Source organism: Pyxicephalus adspersus, chromosome 5, assembly GCF_032062135.1.
Source record: "Pyxicephalus adspersus chromosome 5, UCB_Pads_2.0, whole genome shotgun sequence".
Taxonomy (NCBI): domain Eukaryota; kingdom Metazoa; phylum Chordata; class Amphibia; order Anura; family Pyxicephalidae; genus Pyxicephalus; species Pyxicephalus adspersus.
Genome location: NC_092862.1, coordinates 143,522,455 through 143,537,821, shown reverse-complemented (window position 1 = coordinate 143,537,821; position 15,367 = coordinate 143,522,455). Strand labels below are relative to the sequence as shown.

Below are 15,367 nucleotides of genomic sequence, written 5' to 3'. Positions count from 1 at the left end.
TAGGTCCCTGGATATAAAACTGATGAAGCAGATTTGTTGACTGTGAAACGCGCCATGTGCTTGGGACCTGCTATCCATTTAATACATATAAGATAATGATTAATATATATAATAAATATTATTATTAGAGGAAGATAAATATTATATGTATGCTAATGTGAAAAGATTTTCCTCATTCCAACATATCTACCAATAAAAGTTTTATCAGTTTTTGGTATTGTTTGAGTTTTTATTATTATGTATTGAATTTTAGATGTTGATGTCAGTAAAGTCTTGTTTTTGTAATTCTTTGTGTTTAACTCCATAGAGTCCTTGCACGTGAGTGTAGCGACCTTTGAAAGGAAAACTTCTGATAGTAAATGACAATTGCTGATTTATATAAATATATACACACACTAACACAATGGAATTGATGGAATATTGGATATATAGTAACCAGAACAGTATTCTGGATATTAATTTTTAAAGCCAGGTGGGAAGAAGCTGTAGGCAGGGGGAAGCCCCGGTACTGTGACCCAACTTTCAGTAGCCACCAAAAAACAACTGGGTGGTTACTAAAAAGTGCTGGGTGGTACGCCCAGCTAAAAGGGTTGGGGAGAACTCTCTCTCTCTCTCTATCTATATATATATATAACAAGGCTCTCAATCTTGCACTGCCATGTTATGCTTCAGTAAAATATTTGAGTACATAAGACCTCCATGTGGCATAAGCTCGGATGAGCCTCCCGTTCCTCATACATAACATCTTCTCTATATACACAACATTCAGAATCTGTCGTTACATCTCAGGACACACATGAGTGCACTATTTTTTAAATGTAACACTAGGCGAGAATGAAAGGAAACGTTTTCTTTTTTATGAAGGATCCAAAAACAAACCATTGAAATGTGTTTTCGCAATGCACACCAGGCAATGGTAACATTTAGCTCCGGTGTAAATACAAAATATTGTTTAAGATCATTAAATGTCCATCAGGGAGAATCCCTAACGGCCTCTACGATGTTGGGAGCGCCTATACTAAAGACATTTTGCACCACCAACGAACAATTTAAATTATTATATACAGGAAATAAAGCTAATAAAATGTCCAGAAATGTAACATCCGTGTGCAGGGGGAAAACGCTATAAAGGAATTGGTCATGCCGGTCCCCTCAACATCCTGCTCACATCATGCAATTATGGCATTTACAAAAAATACATATTAAATATATAATAAAGAAATTAAACCTACTTTGGCTTCCAGAAGCACAGGGTGGATAAACTATATTGAATGTGACATATAGATATAATTGTATAGGTCCCCTTATGGTGTCACCAAAACAGATATGGCCCGTTGTTATGGAATGGACCCCACTAGACTTGTGATGGCTAATCTGCCTTCTTCCCATAGAGCACCCTGGGGACATCTCTTCCCCAAGTAAATGAAGAGCTCAACCTTCTATCTGACCTACAAGTAAACATAATTCACCAATCTGACGCTTCTTTTATGACCGCACGGTGTCATTATGAAGCTCATCGGACCATTGGAGGTGATCTACGTGGTGGATAAAGGTCAGCATGGGGATTCTGACTATTTGCAGCAATACCTCTTCTATGGGAAGAAACTAAATGGATTCCCTGCCCATTCCCATTGGAATCATCAGAGCTTATGTCCCTCTAGCCAGTTCATTTTTTGTCCTTCCTTGGACCAGTTTTGGTAGGTATCAACCACTGCACCCTACAAGACCAGCCATTTTTGAGGTCCTCCGTCATATCACTTCGTCATCTGTGAATAAAAAGTTGGTCCTTGTCAAAGTTGCTCGGATCCTGGTTCTCTTTTTCCTGCAACACATCACCTGCAAGAACTGACTGATTTCTCCCCTATAAACCAGATAATCAATGTTCACCCATCAATGGGTTTCCTGTTTTCACTGATCGGTGTAGTCAGGAACATTCATCCTTGGACCATCCACATGTTCTCACAAATCTTCAAAAACAAAATCTTTTCCCATCACTCTGCTTTATCCTTTGGAGCAATCAATATCTGACTCATGGAATGTAAGGAATTTATGACACCATGGAAAGTCCTGTATACTGGTGAGTTATTCTGCGATAATCTAGCAGTAAAATCCCATTTGTCACTGTCAAGGTGACATCTACCTACAGATTGTTCCTTACTTATATTGTTTTTTCTGAATTTATAGACTGCTGAGGACTTTTCAGTTCACTTTTAATTTCTCTATACTGCACGTGATGTGGGTTTTGTTTATTAACATTCTATTACGTCTTCTAACTTTTTATGTTTATGGCTGCTGTCATAAAGCTGCAGATTGAGAGGATTGTACTTTGGCAATGATCTCACTACTGAGATCTCCGTACAATGATTTAAGGTGAATGTGAAGTTCTCTGCACTTATTTTACTGTTTAGTGTGTCACTTCCTGTAACTTCCACGCAGACACCAGAAAAACAAGATCACTTTTTTTTTTTCATTTTTCATAGAAATCAGAAACTGGAGGATGTCAAGGACAAAAATCACTGAATGTGTATGGGAATCCTCACCCAGAAATCTTCATTTTTATTAATAAAAAAAATATTATAAAATAATATCATAATAAAGAAAATCACACTGACACAACCCTTCAGGTTCTAATGAGACATCTTAGCATAACCAGAAGACAGCCGGTAGAAGGTAAAATTAAGTTTTTTTGATCCTAATGGTAAATTAACCTATGGAAAAAATTCATACACCTCGTTTCTGGAGTGAAGCAAGAATTTGGGTGGTTAAACGGCTCTGTTCGCTCCTCCAATGACATAGTTATAACATTCTCACTCATAACCTCTTCCCATTTAGGACTTTGAGACTTTTCTAGAGCTGCCCCGACTCTCTGGAATGGTCTCCTCATCCTATTCGGCTTGCTCCTGCTTTTTGCACTTTTAAAAGAGCGCTCAAAACTCGCCTTTACAAACTTTTTACCTGTCTTCTAATGTCTCTTAAACCCTCACTACTCACCAACCAATCCTTATCCGCCCTCCTATTGTGTGATACGTCCCCACCTCCTAGATTGTAAGCTCTTGGGGCAGGGTCCTCTCCTCCTCCTGTGTCATTATTTGTATCTGTCTTTGATTTGCAACATCTATTTATTGTACAGGGCTGTGTCTTACATTGGCGCTATATAAATACTGTTTATTAATAATAATAATAATAATATTAATAATATATATAAATCATGCAAACCTGGGGTCATCATTACATTTTGACTTACACGTAAACCCCTCAAAAATCTGGGGAACCCATTTGACGTGCATTATTAAATCAGCATAAGCAGACGTTACCTTCCAGGAAAACCACAAGCAAAAACTGTCAGGAAAACCCAGACATGTGGGCGGCCGCTGACGAGCTGCAGCATGGGCTCACATTATCCGGCCATATTCTCCCTTATGGGTGGCCCAAGGGAAAAATGGGAAGGTTTGAGAGATAGAATGAGCTTCTGTACAAAAGATAAACCCCAACATCTGTGTAAAGAATACAAATGTGAAACAATTTCTGATGTAACATCAATATTTATCATCATACATTATTATTATCATTTTTATTATTAAACAGGATTTATATAGCTCCAACATATTACGCAGCGCTGTACATTATCCTTGATTAATGCATCATATTGGGATTTTAGTTGATGCAGCAAACTGCATCTGCGTACTGCAGAATAAATAGGATTTCCTATATTCTCCCTCTATCTCTGGTTTCCTTTCTCTTCCTTCTACAATAATATATACTTAGTGTTCCCCCAGAATTTTTTTTTGCTGGGTGCATAAAAGCTGTATGCGGGTGGTGGCCCTTGCATTGTCACCCAACTTTTTAGTAACCACCCAAAAACAGCCGGGTGGTTACTGAAAAGTGCTGGGTGGTGCGCCCAGCTAAAAGGGGCTGGAGAGAACACTGATTATATATATAGTGGCTTCAGCAAGTATTCAGAGCCCTTCACTTTTTTTCAATTTTGGTATGTTGCAGTCTGATGCTACAAAAGTTTAGATTTTTTTTCTCATTATTGTACACTCAGCCCCCATAATGACAAAAAAAAACTGAAATTTAGACAATTTTGTACATTTATTAAAAAGACAAAAACTGAAATATAAAATTTTCATGAGTATTTAGACCTTTTACTTAGGACAATTACAGCCTAGGGCTCTATAGGATAGGGAATCTGATGGGAATTAATTACTGCCATTGAAACACATGGACCTGGAAGATTCCCACAAGGGAATGTCTAAACCCTTGTTTTATAAATAGAGCCACCATGGTCTTTTGGGTGATGATGCAACAAACTTTGCACATCTGGATTGAGTGATTTTCTGCCAATCTTTGCACACACTAGCATCAGGCTGCAACAAGGGAAACTAAAAAAAGTGAAGGGGGTTTGAATACTTTATGGAGCCGTTGAGGTGTTCTCCCCGGCCCCTTTTAGCTGGGCGCACCACCCAGCACTTTTCAGTAACCACCCAGCTGTCTTTGGGTGGTTACTAAAAAGTTGGTTCTTATGACCAGGCTTAAAAATAAATCTGGGGGGAATATTGCCCTGTGTGTATAAATATATACTTTGTTTAAATATGAATTCAGTGCAATGGTTAATTTAAAATTCCCTTGCTTGATGAGATTTGGTGTTCGATGATCTTCTTTAAAATAGAAAATAGTTTTGCATGGGTTTTTGATTGATTCAATACATTCACCAATCATTTGTTTATTTGATACGGAAAGTATCACTTATTATATGGCTAACACACACCCCTCTCTATTTCTCCACCAATCAGATCAGGCCATGGCTGCCACCCAACTAAGTATGAATAAATAAAATAAACAATTATTATTGTGACCTTTGATAGATGAGAACAAACACAGAACAAGAAACACACAATAAACCAAAGGGCTATAAAATGTGCTCAGCAGAAATAAAGGTCGTCTGTTCTTGCATTTGTAGGTCAGGAGTGTGTAGGGGCCAAGTGGAGGAGCCCGGGGCCCTCAGACAGGAGAGGTCAACATGGACGTCCCAATTGGCTGAAGATCTCAGACAGCCATGATGACTCGGTTACTGAGAAATGGAGACCTATTTATAGCGCCGCTAATACAACAGAAAATATTTGGCCGAACACTTTTTTTTTTATTGCTGGATAAGCAATAAAGTTTTCAGACAAGTTTAATAACTCTGACAATCACCAGTCCCTTAAAGTCGGTATAAGACTTAGCAATGCTGTTTAGCTTGTTATACACTGGACCTGATGTATTAAAGCTCTCCAAGACTGGGGAAGATAGACTATCATTGGAGAACCTGGGTGATCCAGCAAACCGGGAATGGATTTCTTAATTATTTGCTATTAGTTGGCAAATGTTTTCAATCTTGGATCAGATCCATTCCAGGTTAGCTGGATACCCAGGTCTTTCTATGATAGTCCATCTTTTCCAGTCTTGGAGAACTTTAATAAATCTGGCTCCATGTGTAGCATAAACAATCGCCATTTTTTTATACAGATCTCCTGAAACTTCTTCATGGATTCCACAGATACAAGGGCTACAAGGCATTTTCGGATAATATGGTTAAAAGAAGGATGAGGGGTTCAGAGTACTCTCTTGCCGATTGTATTAGGATTGCCGCACCCCACTCACATAAAAACGAGTTCAATTATAGTAAGAAGACAAAGAGAAGATGGAGCATTAAATTTGTTAAATTAGTTTATAGAATATATATACATAGCAAACATGAATCAAACCATTTATACAAATCGATAGGTTTTAGGTCATAGCCCCATTTAAATACTTGGGGTGTTCTTGTCTGTTATCTATACTAAAATACTCTAATGGTATATTAATCATTAGCAACAGTGAACAGCACGCGTCCTGAAAAAGCCAATAGGCAAAATGCGTCGGGCTAGGAGGCGTCAAGTATTTTTTCATTTTTTTCTTCGTTACTTGCTTGCTAATCATTATTATACCATTAGGGTATTTGTGTATCGATAACGATCAAGAACACCCCGGGTATTAAAGCGGGGGTATGATCTAAAACCTACTGATTTCTATATATGGTGTATCTGTGGGAGGAAAAGAAAAATGGAGGGAGTGAAAGCCAGGAAATGTTTACAAACATCAGTCTAATGTTAGCCAATGCATATATATGGATTGTTATTACTGTATATTGTTATAAATTCTAACGCCTCCCCTTACCCCTGAGAAAGCCCGGTTTGGGCGAAACGCGTTGGATGGGACACCTTACCACCATGGCTAACCCAGTATGATATTACACCATATTGCTATTTTTTGCAAACTAGTGTTTATTTGTTAGCATAAGATTTATTTATAGAGACATAGTTCTTAATCCATAAATTATTTTATGTTGGAACAATAAAATTTTGTGTTTTTTAAATTTAACTCTGGTTGCCCTTCAAAAAGCCTGGCTTTCCTTCCCTCCCTTTATCTCTTTCTCCCACAGATACACGATATGTAATCACAGGCTGGGCAAATAAAAGTCCACTCCGCTTTTATTATCCATTGGGGCTATTCTTTGGGGTGGAACAAACTAACAAACGATTTATATATATGGTTTGAATATGGTCATGTTTGTTATGTATATATCATCTATGAACTATTAATACATCTTCTCTTCATTGTCCTCTTACCATTTCCTGATAATGACAACAGAGGGTCATGTCTCCATGTGTATGCTGAAATAGTTACCTGTGGTCTAGTGTGGTTGCTAAGTTCGAGGAAAATAGCTGAGACGTCTGATAACATTAGTATATCACTGGACAGAAAGTTACATTACACTGGAATTCTAGCAGGATCAGCAGGTACATTTCTATTTTTGCATGTAGCCTATAAATGAACACTAATGCAGCCAACTCATGTATGGACCGATAAGCTGCAATATAGGGATCTATTTATAAAGCAGTGAATCTGACATCCCCTCAAAAATTCCCTGGTGGGAATCAATCACTACCACTGAAGCACATGGACCTGGAAGATTCCCACCATGAATGTGTAAAAGATTCACTGCTTTATAAATAGAGATCCATAGGACGAATTTTCTTTTTTTAAAGGCTATAAGTTTCAGGAACTGGTGGAACGAGGTCAGGTGACAGTTATAAATTATTCTTATGATTTACACAAAGCCCTATAGAACATATAGGACAAATAGTACCATTGCTGCCAGGAGCAATAACCACTAAAACCTTCAAGAATGAAAATTTACAACTTCTGAACACAGCAGCTATACAGCTAAGTGACGTCTCCCAGACGAGTTCTGCCCATTTCTTACTCAATATATGGAGCCGCTATGACAATGCTGTAAACTCAGAAATCCATTGTTACTGCAATATTTCTTTTATTTACCAACTGTTCAAAGCAGAGATATCTGCACAGAGGAACACTGAGCTAGCAATTCATCCTTTGTAGGGTTAAAATGCCACTAAACTCTATAGGGGGGACAGGGCGAGATTGGCCATTGTTGGCAATATCTACATCATGGGTGCTGATTAAGGCTCACATTTCCCTTTTTCCTAAGCCCAATGCTGTGATACCAGGTAAAGGTACCTGTAACCGCTGCATCCCTTCAAGCCTCTGAATCTTCCAGGTCCATCAAGATCTTCTTCAGCCCCTAGGTGACCCCAGATGATTCACAGGAATAGATAGTGGCTCGGCACTGCACAATCAGATTAGTTCTGCTTTACCATTGACCATCACCATCTTTAAAAGCCAACCAGCTGACCTAACAATGCAAAAGATGTGTAATATCTTACAGTTCATTTTCTTTAGAAAGCAGCCACAGCCTGAATAGAATACCCCGAGTCTGGATAGCGGGCTGCAGCGGAGGACTTGTGGTCGTTTGTGGAAGTGGTGCTTTCTCGGCAAAAGAATGGAACCGCTCCCCTCCTCAAAAAATCAGGCTTAATGTTCTTTAATCGGCAAAGCTTATGTTCCCTCCTGATTGTAGATCTCTAACTTATAGGAATCCTGCTTATTCCACCACTCCTGGTAGATGATAGGTGAAATAAAAACAATCAATACATCCTAATACCATATACACTTAGTGGAAGGACTGAAAATGGAGTATAGGTGACACTGAGGTTTCCCTGCATACACATGGTGAAGGTCTTTGGGGGGGGTAAAGCTTCCAGTTCTAGTTCTTCATCTTTGGTGGTAGGGAGGTGGTAAGTCTCAATTGTACAAACGCCTCTATATATATGATCAGATGATTAGGGCTGTCCTATAGGCTCCTGCCGCTGGGTGAAAGGGCTGACTGCTAATAGAGAAATAAAAAAAGTACATGAGCTGCCTATTTGTGTTGGGAACCAGTTAGCGGACACCCTGTTTCTAAGGAACCGAACTTACTTAGTAGCCTAAATGAGCAGCTGTTTTGCTTGTCTCTTGCTATTGACTTCCTGAACTGCATTGGTTTTTGCTGCTTTGCTGAAAAAATGGGAGGTCAAACCTGCCTGGATTGTTTTTGGGTGTCCCTGTCTTATGCATGATATGCTACTTCCAACACTGGGTCAGTTTATCTCTCTTTAATTTATATGTGGTGGCTTGCGGTGGGTTAATATTTTGGGGACCCATTATATGTTTTTTTGGCTCCTGAAGAAGCGGGTCATCATCATCGAAATGAGTTGTGAACTTCCTGTCCCTTGGGGTAATGATATATTTATGACTATATGAGGCATATCCAACACTATACCAGAAGATCATTGGGAATACGCAGTATATTTTGCAGGGAGTATTTATTTACGGCATTGTACAATGAACTCTACAAATCCAAGCCCAGAATGTGCAGAGCATTTATCCTAATACCACAGCACTTGGTTCTTATTGTTTTGCCTTGACCTCTCTACTTCTCTTCTTGTGGCCTATCATAGTCATTCAGAGCCTTGTAAACCAATTGTGGACCCGTTATGGTCTATCATTGTCAGTGAGGGTCGAGAAGACCTATTGTGGACCTATTGGCCATATAGTTATCAGTCAGGGTGTAGTCGACCAATTGTGGGACCATAATGTTCTTTTGTTGTGAGCTATTGTCTAATGGACCCATTGTAGTCTATCATTGTCAGAGCATATATCCTAATACCACAGCACTTGGTTCTTATTGTTTTGCCTTGACCTCTCTACTTCTCTTCTAATTTGGAGATTATATTGTCTTTATTTGCAGTATTCTAAACAAGCAGCAAAGATAACACTCAGCACCTTGGTCTATGGAAACAAAGATTTGGTTTGGAAACCCACAGCTTCAACAATTCCATTAACCCTTAGCAGCCCAATGGGAACATTTCAATGTTTTACCCACGCAATACACTTCCAGATTGCCAGAAACCACAAATCATTTTTATAAACAATGCAATAGAATTATGGAACTAGCGATAACACGAAACCCGGTAGTGAGGTGACAATTATGGGTTATTAATGAGACAGACTAAGTAATTATGTAAAACAATTAAAATTCCTCATTAATAACCCCTTAATGGCTTAGCTCCAAGCTGTTCCTCTTTTGGAGACTTTACGCTGAATATTTACTTCTTTTCCTTATCTTTGTCTCTTTGTGCTTCCACTTGGGCTGTATCGCTTTTTGAATTATTTATGACATTTTAACACATTTATTACGTTCTTTGACCACCATATTATGATGCGTTTATGATGCTTTGACATATTTGTTATGTTTGTGTTAGAAGTTGGATAATAGGTCTTTATCTCCATCATGTCACTTTATCTATATCTCATATGTAAAGGTTTCATAAATGATCAATTCTGTTCATTCCTATTTTTCTAAACTGGGTCCACTATTGATAGTTTGTGGACCCATTGTGGCCTATCATAGTCATTCAAAGTCTAGTAAACCAATTGTGGACCCGTTATGGTCTATCATTGTCAGTGAGGGTTGAGTAGACCTATTGTGGACCCATTGGCCATACAGTTGTCAGTCAGGGTGTAGTCAACCAATTGTGGGATCATAATGTTCTTTTGTTGTGAGCTAGTGTCTATTGGACCCATTGTAGTCTATTATTGTCAGTCAGGGTCTAGAGGACCCATTGTGATCTATAGTTTTTAGTCTAGAGGACTTATTGTGGACCCTTTGTGGCCTATCATTGTCAATCAGGGTCTAGGAAACCTATTGATGGCTCATCGTTTATCATTGTCAGTGAGGGTCTGGCAGACCTACTGTGGACCCAGTGGGTCTGAATAATAAAGCCCTCCATAGCTGGAGAAGATACACTTTCATCAGTGAACCTGAATGATGCAGAAAACCTGAACTATATCTGGTCCAGTATTGAAAATATTTGCTAATAGCAAATTACTTTTACAAAAACCATTTCAGGTTTGCTGGATAACACAGGTTCACTGATGAAAGTGTATCTTTTCCAGCCTTGGAGAGCTTTATTAAATCAGGCCCGTTGTGTCTATGGTTGTCATTCAGGGTGTAACTGAACCATTGTGGGCCCAAAGTGTTCATTTGTTGTGAGCCAGTGTCTAATGGAATCCACTATGGACTCATTGTGGTCTGTCATTGTCAAGCAGGGTCTAGAGAACCCATTGTGGTCACATTGTGAACTATTGTTGTCAGTCAGGGTCTAGTGGACCCATTGTGGTCTATCATTGGCAGTATGGGTCTACTAGGCCTATTGTGGTCTATTGTTGTCAGTCTAGGGTACCCATTGCCATCTATTGTGGTCAGTCAGGGTCTAGAGGACCCAAGGTGGACATACTATAAACTATTGTTGTCAATCAGGGTCTAGCAGACCTTTTGTGGTCTATAGATTTTAGTCAGGGTCTTGAAGACCCACTGTGGTCTATCATAATCAGTAAGGGTCTAATGAACCCATTGTGGTCTATCATTGTCATTTAGAATCTAAGGGACCCACTGTAGACCCATCAATGGTCCATCGTTGTCAGTTGGGGTAAAATGTTCTTACTTGGTTGCTATAGCTTAGTGATAGCAAGAATCATGAAGCTGTTTAGAAAACAGGAAATGTATTTTGTGGGTAAAACATTAAAATGTTATTAGTGGGTAGCATGGGGCCAAGGACGAGATAAGGCATGAGACTTCCTACAGTTCCGGAAACATGAAACCCTCTCTTATTTCTCTCACTTAATGGTCTGTACATTTGAAAAGAAGTTGTGCATATCTTATATTTCTGGCAAGAAATCATGAAACTTATAAGCATAAATCTAAAATGCGAACCAAAAGAAAATATTTTATCAGACTTCAACACAGACATTTATTTAAGCCGGGAGGGAAGAAATTGTAGGTGGGTGTCAGCCCCTGTATTGTGACCCAGCTCTTCCCAAAAACAGCCGGGTGGTTACTGAAAAGTGCTGGGTGGTGCGCCCAGCTAAAAGGGGCCGGGGACAGCACTGACTGTTAAAGGCAAAGTTACTACACCGCATTTCAATGATGGCTTTGAAATATAAAAAGCTTTTATGTAAACGGATACAGTTGTTGTATATTGTGACATGTCAGCCATTGAGTCACGCAGCCTTGTAAAGTCTTTAAAGCTGGTAATGGTTGGTAGCAGCATGGCGGGTGGGTCGGTAAATGGTTTAGTGCATTCTGTAAACTACACTGCAATATGTTGGTCCTTTATAGGGCCATGGAAAAAAAAAGTAAATTATGCATAGAGGCCATTTAAATGGCATTTTTTATGTATAACTGAAGGGGACCTTTAATTTTTACATCATTAAAGCCATTAAAAAGACATAAGAGAATTCGCAAATATCCATTACAGAGCCGAATCCCTTAAATGCTTAGAGAAAATCTATTTGCAGACAATATTTTTACTGGTAATTGAGGGTTTAATTACATTTCCGCGTGCGTCTGTTGCTCAAACCTTCTCGCTGCTCTCCGTTCTACCCAAGAAATAATTATATACAGGATGTACATGGAAGAAACAGGAGAGGAAAAAAAAAAGCTTCTTAAATGGTTGCAGCCATCAGGCGGCCCTGCGTCTTGCATGCGGTCGTACAGGAATGCCATGTGAATGCTTTGGAAGCGTGTACATTAAACAGTGGGAACTATAAAACAACGTGTGTCAACATTGCAACCCTGCAGAGCGCAGCCATTTATATGGAGTGAAATACTTTGACGCCCTGCAGGTTTATGAGAGTGACCCAGGCACTGTGCTAAAGGGCGAGAGACCATTTAAATCAGAGTTCTTGTGTGAAGAAGCCATAAAGAGGTAATAAACCTGCATTAACAAATCTAAATATCCCTCCAAGTCCATTTAACATTTTTTTAAGCATCAGGCATCAGGACTATTTTACGGTGCTCAGTGGCTCCTGTGGCCCCATTGCTGTAACGCACACAAAAGGGCTGATTTACTAAAATCATTTTTGACTGTTCACTTACAATTGTGAATTACAATATATTATGTTGTATATGAGTACAATGCAATGGATGTTTCACTTATTATTATTATACAGTATTTATAGAGCGCCATCATATTATGCAGCTGTAAAAAGTTTATAGTCATGTGATAACTGTCCCTGAAAGGAGCTCACAATCTAATGTCATATGTCTAAGGTCAATTTTTAAGGGGAAGCCAATTAAACTAATTGCATGTTTTTGGGATGTGGGAAGAAACCAGAGTACCTGGAGGCAACCCAACCCAGGACACAGGGAGAACCTGCAAACTCCATGCAGATAGCATCCTGGCTGGGATTCGAACCTAGGACCTAGCGCTGCAAAGGCTGGAGTGCTAACCCCTGAGCAACCATGCTGTCCCACTTAGCTTAATGTATGCAGTGACAGTTCACTTTGCAAGGAATACCCAATCACATGCAAGGAAATCGAAAAAAAAATGAATTTTTCCTTGCACATGATCATTTACTTAGATAAAGTGGAACTGTCATTCATATATTAAAAAAAAAAATCAAAATTAGCCCTCTATCCTTCCACAGCTGGCCACGATTTGGTCCTGTGCCGTCTTAGATTCTTTCTTTGTCCCAGGCACTGGGGAAACGCCATCTTCTTCCGTCTTCTTCTTTCTTCTGCTGATGTCACCCAATCCCAAACTGTGCAGGGACAAAATCGGGTGATGTCGCCTACTGTAACTGTAAAAACAAAAAGTGTGTATCTCACTGCGCATGGGTTAAATTGGCACTTTCTACGCATGCCCGAGTTTGGTCATGAGCAGAAGAAGCAGCCCGAAGCCTCCTGTTATACCTAATATAAGTTTAGTGCCGGAGCAGTAAAGAAAGAAGGGGTAGGGCTTTCACTTTAAAAAAAAATATATATATAATTTTTACTTTATAAAAAGCTACCTAACCTTTTAAATAAAGTAAAAATGTTGGTGATATGTCCGCTTTAAATGAAATCTTCCATGCAAGAGGATAATTCACTTTGCTGTGTGAACTGTAGTAAATCAACCCCAATGCCTCACCTGCACAGGTGCACCTTGATGGCTCGAATGAGCATACGTACATGGGCTCTACTGCTCATGTGTGTGCCTCACCTGCCCCCACAGGCGGAGAGTATGAGTGCTGCAAGGGACAGTTGCATTCTGCTGCGGTTACTCTTTACTAAGTGTTCTATTTCTATGGCTGGGCACCTAGGACCAGTAACAGGCAGTCTGGATGGGCTATAACAGGGGGCAAAATATGGCCCGCAATGCCCTTTTTTTTTTTGACCCTCAAAGGAATTCTAAATATGAATTCCAGCTGGCCCACGGCTGCATTGAAATAGTGCCGCTACTACAATTCCCTGCGTCTATAAAACGGTCCAGTGCGGGGCCACGCACAGGCAGAGAGGCCGTTGGTCTATAGACGTGAATGATGCTGCTACTACAATTCCCGGCATCACTCGCGTCTATGGACCAACGATCTCCCTGCCTATGCGTGGCCCCGCATGGGACTGTTTTATAGACACAAGTAATGCCAGGAATTGTAGTAGCAGCATCATTCACGTCTATAGACCAACGGCATCCTTGCCTGTGCGTGGCCCTGCACTGGACCATTTTATGGACGCAGGGAATTGTAGTAGCGGTGCTATCTCAGTTTCATGTTTGGCCCGCCACTTTGTCAAAGTTTTTAATTTTGGGCCACTGTGTATTTGAGTTTGACACCCCTGGGCTATAGGATCCAGCATTGTATTTGTCTTACGCAGGGGCCTGAAGGGTATAGGAAGATGAAAGGCATCATTTGTTTGTCGTTCTTCCTCCCAACACTTCAAAAACATTTTTTAACCACTTAAAAAAACACTTAGACTTTGGAATGTATTTCCATTCACATCTATGGAAGACGTCGAGCAGCTGACCACTCATGAGACATTGCATGTAGACGGTCAGAACCATAAGAAAAACAGGATGGCACATCTTGCACAACACCTGCACAAAATTAGTTTAATTTAATGATAATGACGAGTTTGGTGGTTGCATAACATAGCAATAAAATCCTATGAAATCGCTTATTTAACTGCCCGTCTGAACAAACGCAGTAAGTGGATTGGATGCAGCTTACATTCCATCCTCGCTGTGTCACCGCTGTCACACATAGAGCAGATGGGTTAGGAAATCCAAAAAGTGAAGAGCTACATAACCCGACCCAATCACTGTTCTTTCTTTATCTGTCTCCACTCCCCATTCTTTTTATTGTTCCCAACCCATCTCTAGCAAATAATTTAAGTCATAATGTAAATTATACAAGAAAAACCATATCGTAAAATTCTCACTTTATTGTTACTTTTGTGTTATGCAACCAACTAACAACACATCACAGCAAAACCTGCTGGCATAGTACCATGGACAAATGAATACTGCAACAGTATAGCAAGCCAACTGACTTCAATACCATTATATTGCCACAACCATACCTCCCAACTGCCCCTGATTTGGAGGGACTGTCCCTATTTATACCCCTCAACTGCCCCTGATTTGGAGGGATTGACCCTCTTCATACCCCCCAACTGCCCCTGATTTGGTGGGATTGTCCCTTTTCATACCGTCCAACTGCCCCTGATTTGGAGGGACTGTCCCTCTTCATACCCCCCAACTGCCCCTTGTCCCTTTTCATACCCCCCAACTGCCCCTGATTTGGAGGGACTGTCCCTCTTTATACCCCCCCAACTGCCCCTGATTTGGAGGGACTGTCCCTCTCCATACCTCCCAACTGCCCCTGATTTGGAGGGACTGTCCCTCTTCATACCCCCCAACTGTCCCTGATTTGGAAAACTGCCCCTCTTCATACCCCCCAACTGCCCCTGATTTGGAGGGATTGTCCCTCTTCATACCCCCCCAACTGCCCCTGATTTGGAGGGACTGTCCCTCTTTATACCCCTCAACTGCCCCTGATTTCGAGGGACTGTCCCTCTTCATACCCCCCAACTGCCCCTGATTTGGAGGGACTGTCCCTCTTCATA

General features: G+C 40.2%; 1 protein-coding gene across 2 annotated transcripts in view; it reads right to left on the bottom strand.

Annotated features, from left to right (window-relative positions):
- Positions 1-15,367, bottom strand: part of VIPR1 (vasoactive intestinal peptide receptor 1) — a 169,792-nt gene that overhangs the window by 147,321 nt on the left and 7,104 nt on the right. Inside the window, exon 2 of one of the 2 annotated variants that reach the window (XM_072412989.1) lies at positions 3,315-3,494. The exons of the other annotated variant lie outside the window; for it this stretch is intronic. The gene's annotated coding sequence lies outside the window, so the exon portion shown is untranslated. The remainder of the gene's footprint in view (positions 1-3,314; positions 3,495-15,367) is intronic. 2 annotated transcript variants of the gene reach the window in all.